Source organism: Sminthopsis crassicaudata, chromosome 4, assembly GCF_048593235.1.
Source record: "Sminthopsis crassicaudata isolate SCR6 chromosome 4, ASM4859323v1, whole genome shotgun sequence".
Lineage (NCBI taxonomy): Eukaryota > Metazoa > Chordata > Mammalia > Dasyuromorphia > Dasyuridae > Sminthopsis > Sminthopsis crassicaudata.
In genome coordinates, this window is record NC_133620.1 from 250361544 (window position 1) to 250371541 (window position 9998).

General features: G+C 39.0%; 1 pseudogene; it reads left to right on the forward strand.

Annotated features, from left to right (window-relative positions):
- Positions 1-620: 620 nt before the first annotated feature.
- On the forward strand, positions 621-9622 carry LOC141566896 (anion exchange protein 2 pseudogene; annotated as a pseudogene).
- The last annotated feature ends 376 nt before the right edge of the window (positions 9623-9998 follow it).

A 9998-nucleotide genomic window follows, 5' to 3' on the forward strand; every position in this document is an offset into this window, starting at 1 on the left:
TTCTGATGGAAGTGGAAATCTTCAACATAAAGAAGATCCAACTCACTTCCAGTTGATCAATGATGGACTGGGGTAGCTGCACCCAGAGAAGAAAAACTGGGAGGGGAATGAAAATTGTTAGCACTAATATCTGTCTGCCCAGGTTGCATGTACCTTCGGATTCTAATGTTTATTGTGCAACAAGAAAATGATATTCGCACACATGTATTGTACCTAGACTATATTGTAACACATGTAAAATGTATGGTATTGCCTGTCGTCGGGGGGAGGGAATAGAGGGAGGGGGGGTAAATTGGAAAAATGAATACAAGGGATAATATTATAAAATATATATATATATAATAAAAAAAAAAAAAAAAAAGAAAAGAAAATGCTTGTTTTTGTCTAGTGTCAATATTGCAGAATAAGGCAAGAGTTCCCTGAAACTTTTCCAAATTCTCTTCCAAACAACTTAAAAACTGCCTCAAAAAAGATTTGGAAATGGAAAAAAGCTTAACAGGAAAGCAAGAAAGGCCTGTGTCATTGAATTAGGAAGGAAGCAAAGTTTTAGAGCATCTGCTTCTGGCTGTATAGGCTGGGTCCTACAGCAAACCTCTGAACCTCTCAAGGTCTCACCCACAATGCAATCCCAAGGTAAGCCTGGATTCTCTATAGTACATGAAAGTATTCCCAAGCAATGGTCATCAGCTATTTACCTTACCGCCACTGCTGACCAAAAGTAAGAATCTGCTCCCAGGGTGAATCAGTAGCAAATCTCCATGAACAGAAAGCCAATAAAGAAGCTGCCCCCCCCAAAGCCAGCAAGGATTCCCTTTCTTCCTACTAGTGAACCAGAAGCTAGGCCCTGAAGTCAACTGAAAGTCAGCATTAAGGCCTTCAACACTTGAGATAGATCAGAAGCTTAGCCTAATTTTAAATAAAATACCAAGCCTATCATGGTTGATTATCACATAATTTTCTTGTTACTGTGTACAATGTTCTCTTGGTTCTACTTATTCCACTTATCATCAGTTCAGGTAAGTCTTTCTAGGCCTCTCTGAAATCATCCTGCTGATCATTTCTTATAGAACAATAATATTCCATAATATTCATATACCACCATTTATTCAGCCATTCTCCAACTGAAAGGCATCAACTCAGTTTCCAGTTCCTTGCCACTATAAGAGGCCTCTTTTAAATAATAATTTTAACTATAATTAATTATAAATTAAAAGCAAATAAAATTAAACTAATTATAATTTTAATAATAATTTTAATAAATATATATATATATTTAAAATAAACATTTTTGCATATGTGGATACTTTTTCCTTTTTTATAATCTCTTTGGAATAAAGATCCAGTAGAGACACTGCTGGATCAAAGACTATACAAAGTTTGATAGCCCTTTGGGCACAGTTTATGGATGGCATTTTTCAACAAAATCTATTAGAATTCCCTTGAATCACCTCATTGTTGAAAAGAGCCAAGTTAATCATAACATAATCTTACCATTATTGTGTGCAATATTCTCCTGGTTCTGTTCACTTCACAGTATCAGTTCATGGAAATCTTTTCAAGCTTTCTTGAAATCAGCCTGCTCATCATTTCTCATAGAAAAATAATATTCCACTATGTTAATACGTGATAACTTCTGTTATCCATTCTGCAGTTGGTGGGCAAACAATTATATATAAAATCTTTCAATAAATTATCAAGGAAATTTGTCATGATATTCTAGCACCAAGGGCAAAATATAAATTTAAGATATCCATTCCTCAAAATCTGGAAGATATCCCCAAATGAAAACTGCCAAGAACATCATAAGTCCAGACGTTCTTAGTCAAAAAGAAAACCCTGCAAATAGTTATAAAGATATTAGGGTGATGAAATTAAAACTGTACAATATTTACTAGTTTAGACATTAGATGACCAGATGGCTTAGAATGTAGTATTCCAGAAGGCAAAGGAGTTTAGATTATAACCAAGAATCATCTACTCAGCAAAACTAAGTGTAATCCTTCAGACAGAAAATTAATATTTAATGAAATGAAAGATTTTCAGCCATTCCTAATTAAAAGACCAGAGCTTAATAAAAATTTTGATTTTCAAATACTCTTGTATTTAGATTACATTTCAAGGGAAATGAAAAAACTTAAAAAGAGAAAATATATAGAAAAATAAAGGAAAAAATAAGAAATGCAATAAAGTTATAATGTTTATAATTGTATGTAGCAAGATAATATTTATAACTCTTAAGAACTTTATTATTATAATGGCAATTGAAAGAATATTGCACCTACATAAAAAATTTCTGTGTATTTGGACATAACATTACAACCAAACACAGAAAGGAAGAAATATAAATACATCCTTTTCAAATCATAATAGAACAAACATTATACTGCATAATGGGCAGCAGAAAGATAAATTAAGAATCAATTGGAAATTAAGTAATCTAATCCTAAAATGTAAGTGAATTAAAGAATAAATCTCAGAAATAATTTATAATGTCATTAAAGAGAATGATAAGTATGACATAACATACCAAAATTTATTAAATGCAGCTAAACTAGTATTTAGGAGAAAATTTATTTATCTAATTACTTATATCAAAAAAATAGAGAGAGAATTAATTAATTAATTTGACATGCAATGTAAAAACCAAAAAAAGCTGGATGTATTCATAGGTGAAGTGTACAGAACATTTGAAGAATAATTAATTGCAATATCATATAAAATAATTGGGAAAATAAGCAGAGTCCTATCAAATTTCTTTAATGAAACAAATATAGTGCTTATACCTGACCAGGAATAGCTTAAACAGATGAAAATTATAAATCAACTTCCCTAATGAATATTTATGCAAATATTCCTTTAGAAGGAATTGAAAGCAATAAGCATCATATGCTATGACCAGATAGAATTTATATGAGAAATGCAGAACTGGTTCAACATAAAGAAAACTATTACATACTTCACCATATTAATAGCAAAACCAACAAAAAATCATAAAATTATGTTAGTAGATGCAGAAAAGAGTCTGACAAAATACAACTCCTGTTCCTATTAAAAACATTATAAAACAAAGGACTTGAGTTTTGGTCTAGCAAGCAAAGTAGATCTTTTCCCTGAAGTCTTAATTTGTTTTTAATTACTGAATGTGTATTGCCTAGAAAGAACTCAGACCAGAAAAAGACCTTAGCATAAAAAGGTCAAGATCTTTTACTGCCACTGACAGTTCTCCTGATCTAGATCTTACCATTGAACTAAGATAACATTGAAGGAGAGAATGATTCTTAGGATTCTGCAAAGCCCTGACTAATTTAAATCTAATTCATTTGCAGATCAGGACATCACCTTCTTGATGTCATTTCTCCTTTAATAGCAAAAAGGAACTTATCACATTTGGGTGTATGAGAGAAATAATGTACATTTAGATGGAATTTTAGAGATAGGGCTGAGAAGACCTTCTAGTCTAAAGCTCTAATTTGAGAAATGACAGAACTGAGGACCAGAGAAATTAAGAGACTTTATTTGTGTCTATATACTGTTTGGGCATAAGAGATAATGATCATGGTCTCATCCTTAATTCTAGGTTGTTTGGAATAATTTTACTGGAAAAAAAAATCCAAAATTGCTATAATAAAAGCATATGTTTTCTTATTTGAAACCCATTTGTATTCTCAAAAGTAAAATGAAAGTCTAGTAGAAAGACATCCATGTAACTGAAGAAATTTCAAATTTCAAGATTATCTGTCTAATTATTTTCAGTACCTCCTCTTCACACACATACACACACACAAGCACACAGATAAAAACATACAAAGATACATACACACACATATACATCTTTTCAGACAAAAAAAAAAAAAGGCCACTTTCTCCTTATCATATGTTTTTGCTGTGTTAGGACAAAATAAGCTTCTTTTTATTAATATCTCATTTTTTGTGAGTTTCATTTTGTCATAAAATCAAATCTAAACTTAAGAGATGCTAGTATTAGAGTCATTTCCTAAATATTATGATTATTACCTCTGTTTTACAAAAAAAGATAAATGAAACAGAGAAGCAAAATAACTTAACTGAGATCATTGACTAATAAATATTTTTTGTTTGTTTTGATATTTGTAAATTCAATATCAACCCCACACTATCTTACTATATATAAATGCAAACATTCCTTCATTTTAAAAAATAGTATATGTGCTATATAGAAGACTTAGAATTAATTAAAAAATATAAAATCCTTAGTTTGCAATAAATACTTTCTGTCATTTCAATATGAAAGCATAAAGATATCAGTCATTCAGAATTTAAGGGAATATAAATTTAAGGGTGAAGTGTGAGTTTTTTTTTTTAGTTTTGTGCTATTTATATTAATTGAAAACTTTTCAAAAGTTAAGTATTAATTTGTGCAAAATAGATTGTTAAGTATGAAGGCTTCAATTCACTCCTCCAAGGACCAAAGTCACGGTTAACCACTGACATGAAAAATCTCTACTAACTACTCTTGCTTAGCAAGAAGAATTAGTCTTAAAAATATATATACCTTATCCTGACTATATTGTTAATTTTAAAATGAGCCAGTTGTCAGTCTTTTACATTTAGTTCATAGGGAGATCTATATTATGCTTATGTTTAAAGCTAAAACTAATAAAAATTAATTTATAACTGTAGACATCAAAATTGTTCCATTTACATTAAAAACACTATGCATTTAAAAGTAGAAATGTTTAGCAGAAGTCCTTTCCATTAGTATCATAAATGTAGACCTTCTTAGTCTAATTTGTTATATGACTATTGTCATTATAATTTTAAATATAATTTTAGAAGAAATTATGATTCATCAATAGTTCTCAATTATGTAATTGCTCTTTTTATAAATCAAAAATATATTAGTGAATTTGTTCACCTGATTCATTGAAAAGCTTTTCAAATTCAAATAAATCTGTCCTTTAACATTTATACTCATGTTCACACTCCAAAGCAGAATACAAATGCTCCACTTTTTGCAAAATAATTTTATAATGCTAAATTATAATTGGCTATTTAGGTCTAAAAATTCTTTATCTAGGATATGTATTTTTTTACCTTTGTTCTAGTTTCCAAATCTATATCTTTTATTACAGTAAAGGAAAAAAAAATTCTGATGCACAAATGTCTATCAATCACAAAGCAACATCAGAAACCTCAACTTTTTCAACAATTTATCAAACACTTACCATATATTTAATCCACACTAAGCACATGGATTGAAAGATTGAATGAGATTTCATCCCTGACTGAATAAAACTTGGCAAAGAGACAATATGTTAGGTTCTTACTAAGTGCTAAGTCGGTACTTAACAATTCTCTAGTTCACACCTTTGGTTCCAGACTTTAAGGGGAGTTTACCCCTTTAAACTTCTGAGGAGGAGTTTACATATGAAAAGGAGTTTACACAACTTTAAAAGGAGCAAGTTCATTGGTTGAAGTAATTTTCCCACAAGCCCTTGAGTTCTCACACGCCCATTCTCTGGGAGGATAAAAGAAGACAACATTGAGCAAGGAGTTAGTCTACTCTGGAGGAAGAATGATCTAGTCTGGGATTGAGTTGAGACAGCAGATCTCCTCCCAGAGAGTGATCAGCAGTTTCTGGAGACAACAGAACATTACATTTTGGCGCCCAACGTGAGGCAAGGACTTTTGCTTATTCTGACAAGGACTTATTCTGAGCCCTTCAGAGGAGCTAGCCGGGACCTTCACATTTTGGCATCCTAACAGGGCTGGGGGAAAAGCTGAGTTGTGAGAAGTTTGAAGTGGCAGGTGGGCTACAGGGTACTGCTGAGAGAACAAGAAAGCTATCAGGAAGGGAGCAAGACCTTTGAGATTGCTGGGTGCAGAGCAAGGGATGAGCAGCATATGGACCCTTGAGTTGTCCTGGGAGTTGCAGGAACAGTGAGAAGGCAATGAGCCTCGACCCCAGAAGCCTTGCCTTGGGCACGGGCCCAGATTCTGGCCCCTTCTGAATACATGAGCCAAAGGGCTCAGGCCCCTATGCAAGACCCGGGTGCCCGCCCTTTGCCGTACAGGAATGCCATGAGCAGTACCGCACACTGGGCTTGGAACCTTTTGAGAAGATTCTGCAAGAGACAGGATCCTGCAGTGGGGATGGACTGAGCAGTAGCTATGTGGAGGAAGACTTTGAATACCACTGCCAGTCTTCTCACCACATCCACTACCCGCGCTCTACCCATATGCTTCCTGATATTCACTGGAGAAAGAATGCCCAGGGCCCTGGAAGAAAGCAGAATAAATGTCCAGGACCTTCCCCCATAAGAGAAACCTTCACCATTGAAGAGAGTGAGGAAGACAAGGATGAGGTCAGTAAGATGGAGAGTGGTTGCAGAGCTCCCCAGTTGACTTCAAACTCCACTCCTATTTCTGTCCAGTTCTTTCTCCAGGAGGATAATAGTACAGACTGAAAACCAGAGAGACCTCTTCCTTCTTCCCCCTCATAATCCTCCCACCAAGAAACGAGCCCCAGAGTCCCCAGAAGACTCCAGCCTGGATTTCCAGCAGAAGAGTTATCCCGGGGTGCTGTGGGGGATGAGAATGTAAGAGCCTCAAGTTGTGCTCCTGTCAAAGCCCCTCTGGGACACCTGAGCTACAACTTGCAGGAGCAGAGCAGAATTGGGAGCAAGACAGGGGCGGTCCAGACCTTGCTACCCTGCGTGCCCACGGATGAGATCAGGGCCCAAATCTTGGGCACTGTTGAACTGGACCTCTTGAAACATCACCGCTTTGATGATGTCCCTGGTGTTTGGCTCCACTTAGTGAGGAATAATGCCAAGAATACTATGCAAGAAGGCCGGAACGGGAGAGAGTCCAGCATGATGCCAAAGAGTAGGATCTGGCCTCCCCACCAGCCCCATGAGGTGTTTGTGGAGCTGAATGAGCTTTTGCTGGACAAGAACCAGAAGCCTCAGTGGAGAGAGACAGTGCATTGGATCAAGTATGAGGAGGATGTGGAGGAGGAGACTGACGGATGGGGAAAGCCCCATATGGCCTCTCTCTCCTTCCAAAGCTTCCTAGAACTTCAGAGAATCCTGACTCATGGGGTAGTACTCCTTGATCTGGATCAACAGACATTGCCAGGGGTGGCACACCAGATGGTAGAACAAATGGTCATCTCTGACCAGATCAAGACTGAGGACAAAGCAAAGCCTTCAGGCTCTGCTTCTGAAACACAGCCATCCAGGTGATAAGAAGGGTTTCTTCTTTCCTCAGAATATTTCTTCTGGCTTGCTGGGGACCCTACTTAGGCATCACCATGGCCAGGGAGCTAAGGGTAACCCCCATGTCACTGAACCGCTGATGGGGGAGTTCCTGAAACCCACCTGAAGATAGAAAAAGAGCAAGGGCTACCTTCTTCTGACCTTGCTGCAGGGATAACTTGATCCAAGTCCAAATGGGAGCAGAAGCTACTGGAAAAAATTCCTGAGAATGCAGAGGCTACTGTGGTGCTCGTGGGCTGTGTAGAGTTCCTATCTTGCCCCACCATGTCATTTGTGAGATTACAGGAGGCGGCTGAGCTGGACTCTGTCCTCGAGATGCCTGTCCCTGTGTGGTTCCATTTCCTGCTATTGGGCCCAAGCAGTGCCAACATGGATTACCATGAGACTGGCCACTCTATCTCCACCCTTATGTCTGACAAGCAATTCCACAAAGCCGCCTGCCTGGCAGAGAAGAGGAAAGACTTGCTGAAGGCCATCAATGTCTTCTTGGACTGCAGCATGGTGCTGCCCCCGGCAGAGGTGCAGAACTAAGAGCTCCAGAGAGAGATACTCAAGAAGCGTGTGGAGTAGGGGCTGCTGTTGCCCATGAATGCTGGGCTGGAGCCCAAGTCCCCTCAGGACAAAGTGCTTCTTCAAATGGAAGAAGCAGCAGGAGGAGTGGATGATGATCCTCTTCAACAGACTGGCAGACCCTTTGGAGAGCTGATCCGGGACGTGTGGCAGTGTTATCCTCATTATGTGAGTGACTTCCGAGATGCATTAGACCCCCAGTGTTTGGCAGCTGTCATCTTCATCTACTTCGCTGCTCTGTCCCCTTCCATCACCTTTGGGGGGTTACTTGGAGAAAAGACTGAGGATCTGATTGGTGTGTCTGAGATGATCATGGCCACAGCTCTCCAGGGTGTGATCTTCTGCCAGCTGGGTGCCCAGCCTTTGCTCATCATTGGCTTTTCTGGGCCCCTGATGGTCTTTGAGGAAGCATTCTTCTTGTTTTGCACCTCCAATGGCCTGGAGTATGTCATGGGTTGAGTGTGGATTGGGTTTTGGCTGGTGCTTCTGGCTCTGTTGATGGTGGCACTAGAGGGCAGCTTCCTTGTCTGCTTCATCTCCCAGTTTACCCAGGAGATCTTTGCTTTCCTCATATCCCTCATTTCATTTATGAGACCTTCTTCAAGCTGATCAAGATCTTCCAGGAATACCCCATTCCATGGCTGCATTGGCCTAAATGGCTCTGAGTCAGCAGAACTGGAAAATAAAACATGGACAGATGTAATGGTGATGCTGAGAAATGACAGTACACCTAGCAAGAGGGAGACATCGCAACTGCATTGTCAGCCCAATACAGCTCTACTTTCCCTAGTGCTTATGACTGGAACCTTCTTCATTGCCTTCTTCCTGCAACAGTTCAAGAACTCCAGATTCTTCCCCGGGAAGATCAGAAGAGTGATTGGAGGGTTCCCATTGCAATTTTCTTTAAGGTGCTGGTGGATTACAGTGTTGAAGACACCTACTCCCAAAAACTGAGTGTACCCAGTGGATTCTCAGTGACAGCTCCTGAGAAATGGGGCTGGATCATCCATTCTCTGGACAAAAATGGGGACTTTTCTGTTTGGATGATGATTGCCCAGCTTTCTGCCTGTCATCCTTGTGTTCATCCTCATCTTTATGGAGACTCAGATCACAGCACTGATTATCTCCAAGAAAGAACGCATGCTGCAGAAAGGTTCTGGCTTTTACTTGGACCTGCTGCTGATTGTTACCATGGGAGGTCTTTGTGCCCTCTTTGGTCTGCCCTGGCTGACTGCTGCTACTGTCCACTCTGTCACACATGCTAATGCACTTACATCATGAGCAAAGCTGTGGCACTGGGAAACAAGCACAAGATCCAGGAAGTCAAGGAGCAGAGGGTGACAGGACTACTAGGGGCTGTGCTCGTGGGCCTCTCTATGGTGATTGGTGACTTGATGCGTCAGATCCCCCTGGCTGTGCTCTTTGGGATCTTCTTGTATATGGGTGTGACCTCCCTAAATGGCATCCAGTTCTATGAACGGCTATACCTACTGGTTATACCAGCTAAACAGCACCCTGACATCACCTATGTCAAGAAGGTTCAGACGCTTCGGATGCACTTATTCACAGGCTTGCAGCTCTTGTGCTTGGCCATTCTCTGGACTGTCATGTCCACAGCTGCCTCTCTTGCCTTCCCTTTCATCCTCATCCTCACTGTGCCACTCCATATGGTGCTGCTCACACAAATCTTCACTGAGAGAGAGATGAAATGCCTGGATGCTAATAAGACAGAGCCAGTGTTTGATGAGAGGAAGGGTGTAGATAAGTATAATGAGATTCCCATGCCAATGTAGAGTGCTGAACAGAGGGAGGAGACTGAGGGACAGATGGATACAGGGACTGTGGACCTTGGTAGGGAGGACAGGCTCTCTGCTCATTTATATTTAAGTGAATAATTTAAAGTTCTCCCCTGGCAGTAAAGTGATTTGGCTCCCCACAGCTCCCTTGGCTTTATGTTTCATTGGGGGAAAGAGAAGAATGAAAGATGAGAGATCATGCTCCCAGAAATCATACATCTGATCAACCAAGATTTTAATGAGAAACTCAAACAGAGAAATGGTACCTTATTTACTTAATGGATCAAAGACAGCCTTTGCAGACTCCAAATCCATATATGGATAGCTGTTAAAGAAGGGGACAGGAGCTGAGGTTCATTGTTTGAGTCATTAT